This window comes from Aegilops tauschii, chromosome 5 (assembly GCF_002575655.3).
Source record: "Aegilops tauschii subsp. strangulata cultivar AL8/78 chromosome 5, Aet v6.0, whole genome shotgun sequence".
In the NCBI taxonomy this organism is placed as follows: Eukaryota; Viridiplantae; Streptophyta; class Magnoliopsida; order Poales; family Poaceae; genus Aegilops; species Aegilops tauschii.
This window is the reverse complement of record NC_053039.3, coordinates 269,279,256-269,297,342: the sequence shown is the minus strand read 5'-3', so window position 1 is coordinate 269,297,342 and position 18,087 is coordinate 269,279,256.

Sequence of the window (18,087 nt, the reverse complement as noted above, 5' to 3'; positions counted from 1 at the left end):
ATCGCCATCGGTGCTCGGTTCGTCAACAACCTCGAGCCCGGCGGTGGCAAGCACCTCTTCGTCGAACACCTCTCCCTCGACGGGCGCCCTGGAGCTCGACGACCCTGGGAGGTGGACGAAAAGGCCGTTACTCACCCTCAGATACCTGCCGGAGCTAGAGGCAACAGAGGAGGAAGGCTAGTCGTCAACCACCTCCTCCTCGGCAGCGGCCTTGCCGGGCTCCTCGGCAGTAGCCTTGCCGGCCTCCTCGGCAGTAGCCTTGCCGGGCTCCCCGGCAGGCCCCTTGGCGGCGTCCTTAGCAGCGCCCTTGGCGGCCTCCTCGGTGGCGACCTTCTCGGCCTCTACCTCGGCGGCCTTGGCGACATCCTCGATGACGGTGTCTATGTCTTCCTGGTCCGCCGACGGGGGATCTGGATACCAAGAAGGGGGATGAGGCAAAGCCAAGACCAAGATTAAAAAAGAACAGAAAAAGAACATGGACGGAAGGCGAGTAACTTACCCGTGCCGGGCTGGGAAGCAGAGGTCCCCTCCCCGCCAACATTTGGCACCAAGGCGAAGCCACTAGCGCCGGGGTTCTCCTCCTCCTCCTCCGTGTGCATGGCCTCGGTGCTTTGCGCCCTTGCCGGGCACGCCCCTTGGGGCGGCGTAGTCGATGAGGGCGGCGTGTTGGGGGTAGCCCTCTGTGGCTCCTGCTGCTGCAGTCCTCCTCCTGCAACCACGGCAAGGTCAGCACCAAGAGATCGTGCCCCCAACACACATCGACGAGGGGTGAGTGGTGAACTTATGCTAGGGGCTGTGCCGGGGGCTGCTATCCGAGCTTCTCAACACCACCAGCGGTGTACTGGAAATCCCTGCCGGGGGCTGGCCGCTCGCCGAAGCCCTGGCCCTCTTCACCCTCTGGGCCAGTGTCTCCGCATCCCTGCAAAGATGAAGACGAATCAAGATAAGTGGCACGATCTGAGGAGACGGAGATGACAGAGAGGGACAAGATACTTACTCGTCCTCCACCTCCTCCTCTGCTGCTTTCCTCTTCCTCCTTGGGCTGAGGGACCCGAAGTCAAAGGTGACCTCCGCGTCGACGTCTGCCGAAGGAGGGGAGGAGGGCAGAGTCTGGACGCGCTTGGATGAAGAGGAGGCAGATGCTTTCTCCTTCGCCACCGCGACCTTCACCGATTTCTTTGCAGCCGTGGCCCTCGTCTGGCGTCCGAACGCCTCCTGAGCTTGCCGGGGCTGCACGACCCTGCCGGGCCGAACCGGCTCGCCAGAGGTGGCCTACCGCAGGACTCGCCCTCTCCCCGTGGCCGGAGGGTCGACAGCCTCGGTCTCCTCCTCCGACGACTCGTCGACCACATCTTCGACAAGAGGGGCCCCGGTGCCGGCGCTGCTGGCCTTCCCAGCGGACTCCGCCCACTGAGCAAGCTCGTTCTCCTCCGCGGCCGCCGCAGCCTCGTCCTCTACACCGCCAGCATTGCCGGCCTCCCTGGCAAGCTCCGCCTCCACCGCCCTGGCGGCGATATAGTCCAGATCTGCCTGAGTGGTGTCCTGGATGAGCAGCGGCTCGTTGCGGACGTATATCTCCACCAAGCCGTCAAAGAAGTCCTGCACCTGCTCCTCCGGCGGCGGGGCCCAATTTTGGACGGGACCATGCACATTGCAGTCCGGCATCATGGCGATGATGTTGGTCTGGCGCGAGTTGTTGCTCAGCGGGACCACCCCCGCCGGCAACCCAAACAAGGGCCCCTTGACGACCTTGCCGGCCTTCGCAGCCTTGCCGGACCTCTCGGCCCAGCCCTCGCGGTTCACGTCAAGGTGAAAGATACGCTGGCAGAAGTGAGCGTGCCCCATCACCGTGAAGTTGTGATTGAGGCCGTGGCGAAGCCTCATGATGTCAGCCGCGTTCTGGAAAAGCCAGGCCGGCCTCCCCTTGTTGTGTAGAGGACCGATTCAGCGACGGAGGAAATCCGCCCCAATCATCTCCAGGGTAAGCCCGATAATGGTGAGGCGGTGGATCCTGGTGGTGGCGATCTCGAGCTTGTCGTCCTGGGCGTCGACGTTGCCCAAGTCATTCCTGCGGACCGGCGGCGCCTGGCGGACCCGGCAGAACTCTTGTGGATCGTCCTCCTCAATCCAGCACCGCCGGCCCCGCCATTCTTCCCATCTCTCCTTCTGGGCACCCTCCGGGTACGTCCCTTGGGACCTTGGGATCTAGGTGACGCAGCCAGAAATGGCGCCTCCCTTCTGGATGTGGGGGTAAAAATAATGGCGAAAGAGCGCCGTGTTGGGAAGAACTCCGGCGAAGCCCTCACAGAGGTGGGCGAACAGAGCCATGCACGCCACGGCGTTTGTAGTAAAATCCAGAAGGTGGAAGCCAAATGTGTGCATGATATCGTTGAAGAAATCGGAGAAAGGGGGGCAAAGGCCGCAAGAAAATAATCGACGAAGAACGGGTACCGATTCGGGGCGGCCTCAGCGCAATTGGCAGGGATGACACGCGTTGCTGGATGCCCCGTCGTCTTCCCCCCAGTCTTGCACCCCCATAGGGGCTTGAAGCTGTCCCGGAGCTCGAACACGTCGACCGTCGAGGGGAAGTAGGCGAGCTGCCTCCGCCGCGCCGCCAACTTGCTCTTCGGCGGCTCGCTCGTCCCGGCGTCCTTGGCCACTCCCTTGCCTCTGCTGGTCTTGGGTGCCATGGCGGCTGCGGGGAGCAAGGGACAGAAGACAGCGAAGACACAGTGGCAGCGAGCAAAGGCGAAAGCTTGGAAATGAAGGAGAAGGGGACGGCGGTTCCAAGATTGAAGAAGATGCAGGGGTAAATGAGCAGCGCGCCCGCAGTTATTCCTTTTTACGGGGAAGGCGCGGGCCGCCTCTTTTCCCATTAACTGCGATGTGGCGCATGCATCCGGGAACAGCCCCACGCATGACCCCCACGTCACGCACGCCCCTCCATGTCGCGCGTTCAACGCGGGCCGTGGGGAAGCGGAGTAGACGAAATAGTTACTGCGGTAAAATTCGCCCCACCTGCCCGCGCACCATTCTGGGCCTGGCCCAACAACGCGTCACGCTTATGTGTGGCCCAGGCCCGGGGGCTCCTGTCGGTGTACAAAAGTAGGGGCTCGCCTTTTGACCCCTTTACTTGTGCACGGGCAGTCAGAGCCACGCGCCGCGGCCACACCTAGCAGGGCAGAAGAGGGAAGCCGGAGAGAAGCCGAAGGGCAAGGCAACCGAGGCAACGCTAAGACCAGAAACACAGGAGAGCAAAAGGGCGAGGTGGACTCCCCCGGCAAGACCCTTGTCGGGGCGGCCTCCGCGGCCCCGGCAAGAGCCTTGCCGGGGCAACTTGCCCGATGCCAGCAGAGCAGGCCACCCTTGAGCCCATGGGTTCCAACACCAGCCAACCAACTACATTGGAACCAAGGCTCGGGAGGCACCTCCGTGGTGGCATGCAGATCTTTGTCAAGATCATAAACGCACGATCAGATGAGGACGAGAAGACGATGACCCTTGGCGGGATCCTAGCCGAGGGGATCCACAAGACCCCCGGCAAGCGCCTTGCCGGGGACGACTGCAACGCCATGGCAAGACCCTTGCCGGGCCCCCGGCAAGACCCTTGCCGAGGGCATCAGCGGGGCCACTGCCAGGCCCGCACCAGCCAAGACTCCACCGCCGTCCCCAAGCAGCTGCTAGCTCAACCAGCTAGGCAGGCACCTGCGTGGCGACGGGCGGCCTCTACACCAACTCAGCGAGCACCTGTGTGGTATCATGCAGATCTTCGTGAAGGCTCCACCACTGCGCCACCTCAGCAGCCTGCCTGCCTACATGGCACCGCACGCATCATTGGCCTGGGTGCGTGTCGAAGCGAGGCGGAGCGGCGACGGACGGGACGGGCCTCGTTCCCGTCCCCGATAAAGCTAATGGACACCTAAGTAGCGCATTTAATGCGCTTTGTCCCGTAACGCCGGGCGATAAGCTCGCGCGCTGTACACCTTTCCACCTCCTGTGTGCTACTGGGGCGACCCCTTTTGCCTATAAAAGGAGGCCCGAGGCGACCAAGAGAGGGATTCGGCTCTTTTGGGGAAGTTACACCCCGTAGCTAGCTCAAGAACACAAGAACACTCAATACATCCACCAAAAGCAGGACTAGGGTATTACGCATCCTCGCGGCCCGTACCTGGGTAAATGATCCGTGTGCTTCCTGTTAGACCTGCTCTTCTCATGACCCCGCGCCCGCCAACCATAGAAGGGATTCCAGTGATCCCATAGGTGTCGTTCCCACCGACATTGATGTGTACTTTACTAGTGTTTATAGCAACCCCTCAGTATTTGATACTGGTTCAGTTGCTAAGAGTAGTAACTCGAAACGGGAGTTGCAAAATAAACAGAGACTAGTTAAGGGCGAGGTGATGATGTGAATTGGAACTGATTCCAAGGTTGATAAGATCACCATCGCACACTCCCTTTACCTTCGGGATTAGTGTTGAACCTAAAATAAATGTTATTTGGTGTTTGCGTTGAGCATAATATGATTGGATCATGTTTATTGCAATACGGTTCTTCATTTAAGTCAAAGAATAATTGTTATTCTGTTTACATGAATAAAACCTTCTGAGGTCATACACCCAAGGTGAATGGTTTGTTGAATCTTAATGAAACATAAGTCTGTAACATTTGAAAAGTTCAAAGAATTTTAGAGTGAAGTAGAAAATCATAGTAACAAGAAAATAAAGTTTCTACGATCTGATCGCGGAAACGAATATTTGAGTTACGAGTTTGGTCTTCATTTGAAACAATGTGGAATAGTTTCGCAACTCACGCCACCTGGAACACCACAGCGTAATGGTGTGTCCGAACATCATAACCGTACTTTATTAGATATGGTGCAATCTATCATGTCTCTTACCGAATTACCACTATCGTTTTGGGGTTATGCGTTAGAGACAGCTGCATTCACATTAAATAGGGCACCATCTAAAATCCGTTGAGACGACAGCGTATGAATTGTGGTTTAGCAAGAAACCTAATCTGTCGTTTCTTAAAATTTGGGGTTGCGATGCTTATGTGAAAAAGTTTCAACGTGATAAGCTCAAAACCCAAATCGGAGAAGTGCATCTTCATAGGATACCCAGAAGGAAACTGTTGGGTACACCTTCTATCACAGACCCGAAGGCAAGATCTTTGTTGCTAAAAGTGGATCCTTTCTAGAGAAGGAGTTTCTCTCGAAAGAAGTGAGTGGGAGGAAAGTAGAACTTGATGAGGTAACTATACCTGCTCCCTTATTGGAAAGTAGTTCATCACATAAATCAGTTCCAGTGATTCCTACACCAATTAGTGAGGAAGCTAATGATGATGATCATGAAACTTTAGATCAAGTTACTACCGAACCTCATAGGTCAACCAGAGTAAGATCTGCACCAGAGTAGTACGGTAATCCTGTTCTGGAGGTCATTTTACTTGACCATGACAAACCAACGAACTATGAGGAAGCGATGATGAGCCCAGATTGCGCAAAAGGGCTTGAGGCCATAAAATCTGAGATAGAATCCATGTATGAGAACAAAGTGCGGACTTTGGTGGACTCGCCCGTTGATCGGCAAGCCATTGAGAATAAATGGATCTTCAAGAGGAAGACAGACACTGATAGTAGTGTTACTATCTACAAAGCTCGAATTGTCGCAAAAAGTTTTCGACAAGTTCAAGGTGTTGACTCCGATGAGATTTTCTCACTCATAGCGATGCTTAAGTCTGTCCGAATCATGTTAGCAATTGACACATTTTATGAAATCTGGCAAATGGATGTCAAAACTGCATTCCTTAATGGATTTCTTAAAGAAGAGTTGTATATGATACAACAAGAAGGTTTTGTCAATCCTAAAGGTGCTAACAAAGTGTGCAAGCTCCAGCGATCCATCTATGGACTGGTGCAAGCATCTCGGAGTTGGAATATACGCTTTGATAGTGTGATCAAAGCATATGGTTTTATACAGACTTTTTGAGAAGCCTGTATTTACAAGAAAGTGAGTGGGAGCACTACACATTTCTGATAAGTATATGTGAATGACATATTGTTGATCGGAAATAATGTAGAATTTTTCTGGAAAGCACAAAGGAGTGTTTCAAGGAGTTTTTCAAAGAAAGACCTTGGTGAAGCTGCTTACATATTGAGCATCAAGATCTATAGAGATAGAACAAGACACTTGATAAGTTTTTTCAATGAGTACATACCTTGACAAGATTTTGAAGTAGTTCAAAATGGAACAGTCAAAGAAGGAGTTCTTGCCTGTGTTGCAAGGTGTGAAGTTGAGTCAGACTCAATGTCCGACCACTGCAGAAAATGGAAAGAGAATGAAAATTCATTCCCTATCACTACAAAAAAATACACTTCCATGATGATACGTGTTTGTCACAGTAGGTCGCGTTTTCTGTCATGCATGTACATCCATGACGATTTTATGACAGAATCAAGATAGTCATACCTGTGTTGTCTTAGAAGTGTTCCATGACATTACCAAAATTATCATCACGGAAGTGTCCACTTCCATGACGATAAATCGTGCGTCACAGAAGTGCTTTCGTCAAGGGTGACCGACACATGGCATCCACTGTAACGGAATGCCGTTAAGCTATCGGGTCCGGTTTTGGATCCGATAACCCGTTAACAGCCCCGACCAATGGGGATTTTCCACGTGTAAAATCATCATTGGCTGGAGGAAACACGTGTCGGCTCACCGTTGGGACAGATGTCATCCACTCATTGGACCCAAAGCGCCTATGATACATCGACACGACATGTTCGCATATAGCCCATTTATAGCCCGCTAACCCAGGGCCCGTTTACGGCCTATCCGAATTAGGCCCAGTAGCGTCATCTGGGCCATCCAATATAATTCCAGCCCGTTTTAACTTCCGGCCCATGTATGGCCCATGACGTCTTTCGGCCCATATGAGGCCCTTATTACTCTTGGCCCATTAACGGCCCGTGGTAAAACTGGCCCGTAATGAACAGTGTATCACTTTATACCCATTAACGGCACGTGGTGAAACTGGCCCGTAATGAACAGTGTGTCACTTTATACCCATTAATGGCCCATTATTCCGTTGGGCCGTTTCCAGCCCATGTTAACTTTCGGTCTTCTCGGGGCCCATTTATTCTTGGGCTCATTTCCACATTCGTTTACTTAAGGCCCGTTACTATCATTTTCTACTTGTGGGCCAAATTCAGCCCGTGGTTACAGTCGGCCCGTTTGTGGCCCGTTAATACGTTGGGCCGTTTTCATAGCGTCATCAAAATATGGCCGATTAACGACGGCCCGTTATGGTTGGCCCATGAACGAACGATTTCAACTCTAGCCCATTTACGGCCATAATGTGGTCTGTTATTGGCCCATGTTTGGCCAACCGATCATACGACCCGTAGAAGGCCCATTGATGATACGGCCCATAGAAGGCCCATTGTGTCTACGGCCCGTATGAGGCCCATTTTTCTATGCCACGTAGAAGGCCCATTGTTTCTACGGCCCTTAGAAGGCCCATTGTTTCTATGGCCCGTAGGAGGCCCATGTTAACTACAGCCGGTGGGCATCAAAGTTCGCCACCAGTGCAAATATAGGGAACACCCTACACTATACAAAAATGGCTTGCTGTTTTCTTCAGCCGGTGGCTGCACGTTAAGAACAAATTTTGTATCGCACCAAAACAAATTACAACTATAAAACAAAAGGAAGGTTGGCATAAAAGTTAACAGTCTAGCAGATAAATGCACCACCAGAAGTTCAGAAGCTCAGTTCATTTGACCTGACTGCTACGTTTTCATGTTGTATTGTCCGATGGAGCACCATAACCTTCGCCTTCAGTTCTCCTAGGCTCCTGAACAACATAGAAAATGTCTGATAGTCTGGTTTCAAAACCATGCATATCTTGACAACATCGAACAATGTCTCTCCTTGTTTCACAAAGGGTCTCTGTTAGGGAATGGACTTGTGTCTGGAGCGCAGATCCAACATTGTTTTGAGCTTGTATATCTTGATCATGAGGTAGTTTGGACGAGATTGCCTTAACAACCAACCCAGTATTACGTAGGAACGTGCTTTTGGCACTGTTAGTGGACATGTACTGACCCACTGCAGCAAGAGCTGACATTGCGGTTATAGTTGCCTCGCCACCTTCAGAAGGTGGCGGTTCCACCATTTTTTCCATAGCTCGCTGAAAAGTTGAGGTTTTACATTAGTAGTACCAGAACAGAAGATATTAAGGAGGCAGCAAAACCAAACAAAATAGCTTTGGTCTATATACAGAACTTATTCTGGTGAACCCATGTAAAATAATAGTTGTGTTTTATTGCAAAGTACATAATAAAACTAGGTTCCAAACATATGACCATGTACCATCGCTAATGTATTGTCTATTTCTTCACATTGTATTGAGGGCTAAGGATAAAGAGACGAAGTTTATAATATGGTAAGCATAGTGTGACATCATTCATATCACAAAACAACTGAGAACAGACAAACAGGCAATTGTAACATTGTGTGGGCAAGTCCAGCACGGAACTAGATTACAGGTCAAGATCAAAGGAACATCACTCCTCTCTTTTAAACCTTGTAAGGTGCAATGATAGGCTAAGACAATTGTCTATAAAATTGAAAAGAGTAATAGACATTGGCTGCAAACCATGCAGTTCAAGGCACAAGTCAGAGTAAGTAGTAGTTAAAAGGCATGAGGATTAAGGACTGACAATAGCGGCTTTGACTGGTGTAGTCATGCCCTTCTTCTTGCTGGTGTGATAGTCCTTGAAGATTTCCACATCATTTGGTTCAAGTACTTTTTGGTCCTTGCGGGCTTTCCTCTGCATTTGGAACAAGTCAATATAGATCTGATAATATGGTACAGTGAAAAGAGTGAAACAGCAGCTAATTACAAGAGCCTCGCAGTGTGCAATATAGCTACGAGATCCTGTCGTCTATTGGAATTTCACTTTCGTACGGTTGGCCTTGTTCTTTGAACAGTTCACCTACAAGAAGATAGTTTTGTGTGGCACATGCGTAAATAGGACTTCAACTACATATGCTATTATCCGCTTCTTTTTGAAATTTTGACACTTGAAAATCCTATAACTACGATTATTTTGGAATGTAGGAGCTAAATTTGAATCTATTTTGTACACGACTACATATGCTATTATGTACAAAATCAGAGCAAAGATTGGTGCCCCCATAATTTAGGTATGATTTACAAATGCCATGATATCAAATTCAAATAATTGAATGGACTTCAGGTTGAATTCGATTTTTTTAAACCACCTTAAGTTGAATTCAAATGTATGCTAGTTCATAGGTAGTTATTTATAATGTTCATTGTGTAACTTTCGTATGTATAATGTGCTTTACACACACAACATGAACTATACTCACGTTTATATTCGATTGCTAAAGCGATGCATTGTCTGGAGTTCAAAATACTAACTATGTGGATCAATTGTGTCAAATAATAACATAGAAATGCTCAAATTCGATAGAATCTAGATGTCTGATGGATCAATGACCGTTCCTTATGCGAATTGCAAATATCAAGATCCCATCCTAATATTTGGATACAATTTATATCTTTAATCAATGTGTACATCAGTCTTTTACGTGTAGTTTCACTCTCCATCGGTGGTCTCTCACACATGCTCACACACTCTCTCCCGAGGTGTCTTTCTCGCACACATGCTCTCGATATAACCCTCCCTCCCTCTCGTAACCATTTACGACTGTTTTCACTAACGTTTATCACAAGCACTCTTCCTCTCGCAAGCATACACATGCACAATCCCCATCGACCCTTTCTATATACATAGACTTGCCTACGTGTCTCCTGTACGCACATTATCTTTAGGCCTGTCTCTCACGCATTGTCTCACACCTCTCTTCCTAATCAACGAGTATGATTCTAGCAGAGCATTCTGTAGGATGCCCCTTAAAGTTAGGTTGGATGAATAGTAATATCAGAGATAAAGGGGTTACCTTAGTCCGAGAACCTAGGGTTACAAATCCTAGCCGGCTTTGTCAGTGGACATAGAGTCCTTCACAATTATGCTATCTTTGTCTTGTACGACTAGTCATCCATGGGTCTCCCTAAATGCGTCACGGGCCGACCAATGTGGCGCAGGATGGAACCGAACGAAGGGCCTCACCTCGACCCACCGGACCTCACGCGGTGACACACCCTCTGCCCCCACGTCTCGTTATCTTCTCACACCCACACATACCAACACAGACACCACACAAAAATATATTCTCCTGGTGCCTCTATCCACTCCCCCCTTGCGTATACACACTCAAGGGAATCTCTCGCCGTGACGTCATATTCGTCTCTCTCTCTAGACCACTCTCATTTCTCATGATATCTCTCCCACCCCCCGGCCCCTCTATCCATGCCTCTCTCGAATACGTAATACACACACATACCTCTCTAGGCCCTGCCAAATGCATCAACTACACATTCACACATGTTACATCACGTACCCCATTGATCTAAAAAGCCCTCTCTTCACGTTTATTTCGCACACAACGTTCCTTTTGAATAAAGTGTGGCCAAAAAATATTTTAGAATTTCTACATATATACAACATTACAAAGTTATATGGAGGAGTATGAACGCTTGCATTGCATGGTGCCCACAATGATATTTATTCCGCACTGTGAATTTGTATATTTTTATACTATATATAAAGTTAGTCATAATAAAGAGAAACCAAGAGCATCTCTCTCTCCATCGCATACCCCCCCCTCTACGCCCCTTTCACGTACGCACACAAACTATCTCCAGGTCCTCTAAAAGTAAACCCCCAGCACATTCACGCATGTTTCATCTTTCTCTCACGATATATACAGTGACGATCATTGTATTTGAAGCGAAAGCACGATACGTACATTGGACTTTAGAATCCACTCATTACGGTCACCATTTACGTTTTGTGGTTATTATACAGTCACGGGCTCACCGTACAACTCTGTATTTGCTCAAGACACGGCTAGTTGACGAATTAAATGCTCCACATGGCACCTCTAGTGTTGCATCACATTATCTCACTACCATCGGGCCCACCTGTCAGCTTGTATCTACTCTACATCTACACTCTTATAAAATACTAGCAAGATGCCCATGCATTGCACGGAACATCAAGATGCATTTGTATGAGTAGTTTATCTTGTGGGAGAAAAGGATGAACAAGGGAAGGCCTTATTTGCAAGTGTGGAGAGGGGTGTGGGTATCTTTTTGCAAAATTTCCATAATTTCCTTCCTATCCGTCAGATATAGATCGGACGGCCTATATTGCAGGATGGCAGGCACACGATCATCACCGACTATGCTTTTTATAAGAGTAGGGATAAAATACACTCTTATAAAAAACAGAGTTGGTGATGATGGTGTGCCTGCCATCCTGCAATATAGGCCGTCCGATTTATATCTGACGGATAGGAAAGAAACTATGACAATTTGCAAAAAGGTACCCACACACCTCTCTACATTTGCAAATAAGGCCTTCCCTTGTTCATCCTTTTCTCTCACAAGATAAACTATTCATACAAATGCATCTTGATGTTACATGCAACGCACGGGCATCTTGCTAGTAAGAATGAAAACAAACGACAAAAAAATATTGGACGGTGGTTCGAAGTCATGACCGCGGGCACAACGGACAAGGTGGCCTTGTATTGGTATGCTGAGCCGTCTGTTTTAACACACAGGAGCTGGTGTGGTGATTATACACACACGCACGCATGCACACGAACTGCATGCACGCAACACTCACACGAACACATGCACCCATGCACGCACGCAACACTCACACGTACACACGCAGCCACGCATGCACGCAACACTCACACGCACACACGCACGCATGCATGCACACACCAGTACACCACACGACCAACACACACTCTCACGCTCAAGTGCTCAACCTACACATGCATGCGCACACATCAGGCCCTGACAGACACATACACAACCAGAGGTGATTCCCGCGCACGGCCTGCGTAAATTTGTGTTTATCTGACCTTTTCCCTATGCGAACTGACAGGTGGGACCCACAAGGAACATGGTCAATTTAACTAGTCAACATGGTGCCACGCAGACTATTTGGCCGGTCAACAGAGTGCAGTCCGATGCTGAACCGTGAGCAAGTGACCGTATAATCACCGCAAAATGTATATAGTGACCGTAATCAGCTTATTCTGAAGTTCGGTGAACGTATTACGCTTTTCTCTCTGTAGGCCCTCCAAAACTACATCTCTACACGTTCTTGCATGTTACATCTAACAACTATGCAATACATCACTACTACTACACTCTAACACAATAAATCATATGTGTTTTTAGTTTTACTAGATATCATATTGTTACTTAATTATTCAGTTTGCATAAATTAAAATTGCCTTTGAAATGTATGGCCAGTATCATATACCACGCGGGAAAAATCCCGCCCTTTCCTATTTAATCGGGTTTGTATCGATGGATCGTGCGAAACAGCAAAACTATAGTACTATATACAGTACAAGTGACAGTTCATTGGGCCGTTTTGTCGTGTACTCCTCCGTCGTAAGAGTGGAGCGCTCGCTTTCATAAATCTTCTAGTCCCTTTCACCGACATGTGGGACATCAAGCTACCGGGTCCACGTGCCATACCGGAATACAATGCAGAGCAGCCGGGTGAAGCACACAGTCATGGCACCTGCGTAGTAATGAGCAATGAGGCGTCAAATCACAAAGCTGCACCTTTCCCGCAGTTAAGTTGGAGGGACGAAGTAATAATGCTAAAAAAGAAGTTGGAGGGACGAAGTAATAATGCTAAAAAAAGAAGTTGGAGGGACGAAGCAACCATCATTTCACTCGTTGCTGAATCCGCTTCTCCCTCATCTTCTTCAAGTTAACCACGTGTTGCTTCTGCCGTTGTTCTGCCTCATGTGGGAAGCGGATCGGCTTAGTAAAGAACTGACACATGGGACCGCATGTTAGCAAACCGCCAGGACAACATCCTCTAAAAATAAGAAACCTCCCCCGCCATCTGCGCGGCAAAATCACCTCCTTTTTACTAATCTTGATTCTATAATTTTTTAGATCAATATAATTGAGATTTGTATAGATAGCACATAGGAGCAAAACCAAGTGGTATGGTTAAGGGCATCCATAATGTGTAGCCAAATGTGAAAATAGCTTTTGGCATCGTGGGAACCATTGTGGACGGTGTTGCCAAAGCCAAAAGGATGGAACCGAAGCTCCCTGATTGATTGATTGAAGGAATAGAAAAATGCAACGTCTCTCCTCTTTCTCCCGTGCTTGGACGCATGTACAATATAGAGGACAGAGTCTACTCCCCTGTCCCTTCTATCACAAATGACAAAGCAGTGAAGCGTCAAATCACAAAGCACGGACGAAGCAACCATCATTTCACTCTTCGCTGACTCCGCTTCTCCATCGTCTTCTTTGAGAAACCATCTCACCACACTAAGCTGGACGGACGACGCTATTGTGTACGAGTAGTACTAGTACATTTACGTGTCCTTTGGTTCAACGGACTTCCTGGATACAAATAAGGCGGTTGTCTCGGCTTGCAGGCGGCACTTGCGAACGACTTACCGTGGTCTCCCTCAATGGTGTTCTCCGTCGAACGCACTTTGCCAAATCACAACGTTCGAGATATCGTCGACGTCACCGCAATGGGGAAGGAGGTCAAATATAGTTACTACCTCCATTTTTTTGTACACAAGGCCAGTATATCAAAATTACAATTTGCAAAAGGCCACTAACACTAATCGAGGCAAAATTGATGGGGTTTGCCTCGTACTAGCAACCAAGGACGTTAATATCCCCAGCATGCATGCGGAAGTGAGAAGGTTGGTTTGCATGGCGCTGCATTAATCAAGCGATGAGGAGTGAGATGGTTAGCTCTTTGGGCTTTGGAGAAAAAATATGCATTAATTGACACGTGAAACGAGGATTTGTAGCGATTAATCCCGCGAAGGAAAACCCCGCCTTTCTTTTTTAACACTAGTACTCCTAGTACGTAGTACTACGTACTTATCCTGTTTGGGTCTAGGCCTTGCATTGCCATACTTTGCCACACATTTTTGCCAAGCTTGCCTAAAGTTTTCAAAATAAAAAGGAGGTACACTTGCGCACGGCTGTTGCGGTCGCACCGCACCCTCACACGGTCGCTCCTGCACGCCGCGTCGCACCGCACCCTCACACAGTCGCTCCTGCATGCCGCAAACCCAACCAAGGGAACGCACCCTCACTGACACGTGCTGTCGCATGTGAACAAACCAAACTCAGCCATCCTACCGCTGACACATAATTTTTGTTCATAGAGTATGTTTATCCAACCGCATGTTGGGGAGTATCCATATGGCCCGTGCGGTGGTCTGTTGGGGAAGAAGAAGAGGTGAGGAAGAAGGGTTAGGAGACGTAGGATATTCATCCAACCGCCTGAAATGGTAGACTGACCCAAGTCAGGCGACTTGCATAACAATATATGTTTTTACACAGCAAAAGATCCATAAAAACACCAACATAAAGAAAAACTATCACTGCTCGCGGAACGAGACGGCCTCGTCGTCTTTGGTTGCCGGCGTGAACCAGCCGTAGCTGCCGACGTGTGTCTCCGCACCGTGGTTGTCCTCGGCCTCCAGCTACTCGTTCACGCGGAGCGTGCGGGCGCTCTGCACGGACGAGAGCACCGCCCGGTTCAAGTCGAGGACGTCCGGTTCCTCCTACAGGAGGGCCTCGATGGCAGCGGCATCCGCACGCTTCGCGTCGAGTCGAGCCTCCGCCGCCCGGTTCAAGTCTAGGACGTTCGGTTCCGCCTGCAGGAGGGCCTCGATGAGAGCGGCATCCGCGCACTCCGCGTCGAGTTGAGCCTCAGCCGCCCGGTTCAAGTCCAGGACGTCCGGTTCCGCCTGCAGGAGGGCCTCGATGGCAGCGGCATCCGCGCGCTCCGCCTCAAGTTGAGCCTCCGCCGCCCGGTTCACATCCACGACATCCGGTTTCGCCTGCAGGAGAGCCTCGATGGCAGCGGCATGCGCGCGCTCCGCGTCGAGTTGAGCCTCTGCCTCCCGGTCCTCCTTTAGTATCGCCAGGTTGAACCGCTGGTCCGCCTGCACCATGGGGGACTCGGACGCTGGCACAAAGTCGACGTCCATCATCTCATACCCAACGGGGGCCTTCTGCGCCGCGACCTCCGCCATGAACATTGGATCGGCTTCCTCCTCCTCGTAGCTTGGCTCCAGAGAACTCGGGGATTGACCCGCCGCAAAGCGAGCTTGGGAACGGAGGTCTGTGGCACCAACCGCCGCCGCAATTTCTGCGCGGCGCTCCGGCGTCAGCATCTTGTAGTACGTTATCTTGCGGCGCACCATGGCTTTCCGGCGAACTAGGGGACGCTTGATGCGGGCTAGGGGATCGAAAGGTGGGGGAAGGGGCTGGAGATTAGGAGTGGTTTTAGGGCAGTGGCTGGCGTAGGCCGAGCAGCGAAGGTTCTGGTGTGAATAGTGGTTCCGGTGACGACCGGTCAATCGGTTTTGACTGTACATCGCTCTTGTCGCGTCCGCGTTGTAGCCCGGCACACTGGACCCTCCACGCCGCTCACCAAATGGAACGCGCTTCGTCTTGCGTTTTCGCTCGCTTGTGGGAACGCAGTTGAGAGCAAACTGACGTCCCTCCCCCTCCCCCGCCCGCGTCATTTTATGCGGAGTAAATAAAAACAGAGGGAGTATACTACGGATGAGGATCCCCTGACATGGCCGAACCATTGAGTAACTGACATGCGGGGCCTAGCAAGCATGGGGTCCGCCAGTAAGTGACCGAAAGGGAGGGCAAGGCAGGGATACGTATGTGAAAGGAGCTTCCAATGATATAATTTTCACATTATACATCTCATGTACTATTAATCTTGTCAATAGTCAAATGCGGTTTTGAAAAACGCATTAGAGCATGGTTAATAATATAGCCAGTCGATGGCTATAAGGAACTGCCATGTCATCTATAGCCATCATCTATTATATGCACTCATACAGTAGTGTGGGCTATAAGGTTGGCTATTTCCTGCAAAAAAAATTATAAGGTTGGCTATTGTATTAGTACTTTTTTCCATCTCCTCTCCATCTCTTTCTTCATATTTATTGTAGTATTTAACTAGGAATGCGTATATAGCTAGGCTCTTTCATGAGAGCTCACTCCCCTTACTTTTTCACATCTCTCTCCTCCACATAGGCCCTATATAAATGGAAGGAGGGAGTACAACTATGAGCACTGCATACTCGAGTACAGATGTTGTCAGTACTCCACTAGTACTATTGGACAGGGAGCTTAAAAAAAGTTACTATTGGACTGGCTATACGTGGCGAAATCCTAGTAGGAAGAGCATGCGCGAGAACAAGCACATTCACATGATTGAAAACAAATTGGAAACCATCTCGAGTACAAATCTAGGAGTACGTACGAATCTAACAATACTGATTGGGCGTTGTTGAATGTTGATACTTTTTTTTATCAAAGTAGAGATACTTTGACTACACATAAAACTTATATGTAAACTAGAAAGGATAGGAGGGAGTATATTGTACGTTCAAAAACGAAACGAACATTGAATACCCTTTATATATGATTTGCGGATGCTATGATCACCGGTTCAAAATTTTGAATCCGCCTTAGGTATCACACATGCCCCCACTCGCTCTCTCTCGATTTCATCTCGGGGTCCGGAGATCGATTGAAAGAGGACTAGGGTGGGTACAATACATTCATTTCGCTTATGAACATACAATATACTCCCTCTGATACCCACAGACCCCCCCCCCCCCGCGGGTCATTTCTATCATAGAAACAGACGAAACCTTTATCTCCTTGCACGACACGCAATTGATCTCTGAACATCAATCGATCTCGTCAACATGCGTCGGGGCATGAACCGAATGGGATGTCAAAACTAAGACGCAAAGCGACACGTAGTGGAGGCAAAGTGAAACTTTAAACGAACCGTTTGTTTGTATGCATGTCGGACAAATTACAAAACATTGGAAATACAAGCATGGTCTAGGCCCACATGCGAATGATACTCGGTGGAATGTTCAAATGAGGCATGCGGGAGGATGGACTCGACCGGAGGGCGACATGATCGATGGAGAAGCGGGTTGGAGAGGAATGAGAAATAAGCAAATGCCACATGATTATACTTGAACGGCTCAAATAAACAATAAGTTGTCTAGCTTGGCCTACACAGTGAAAGGCCTAATGCGCAACGCGGAGCACTGACGCTCGAATATGGCCGGGAAAACAGGGAAACCGACATGTGGCGCACACCTGTCGGGACGACGTAGCGCAAACTAGTCCAATGGAGGATCTGGCCCACGACCTCCTCGCCACCGGCAACCGTTCATGTGGGTCGTGGGGGCCAACAACGTGGCGCAGCTCCAGCACCGCCTCTGGACAAGGCGACCACGGCGAGCGACACGCTCATCGTCGCTAGACACGGTTAGTTTCAGTGTGCCGAGGGTGGCGTTAGTGCTGTGGCACGACCAACAGTATGTTTGGTTTGTTCCCAAGGTTGCCCCATCAAAGCATTGGGTAGCCAAAATTTTGGTTGAGGTTTTGGTTGCCCATGATTTGGCCGACATCGGCAAGAAAAATGAACTAGAGTTGGCTAGAGTTCATTGGCATGCCAAAAAAATGGCAACCATCCAAACAAAGACCAATCTTTGGGTCATGACCAAAATTTTGGTATGGTGCACTTTGGCCACAATCCAAACACACCCCAACACCCGGCTCGTCGAGGATGCACAGGGCGCCGGGATGCGTCCGCGGAGTGGTGTAGCGCAGCCAACTGCATCCTCAGGACCTGAGACCATGCCGGGTCGTCTTGCTTTTTCAATGACATGCGTCGATCGCATGTGAGCAAAGGGCATCTCCAACGTTGCCATGACCGCAGCTGACTACCCTGGCACACCCCTCGTCCCTCGCGCCGTCGCGCGGTGCGTTCCCTGCCGGCGCCAGCTGCCCGCATTCATGCCGTCCGTCCGTATGCCGTCGTTAAGAGGCTCGGTGCCTGAGGAA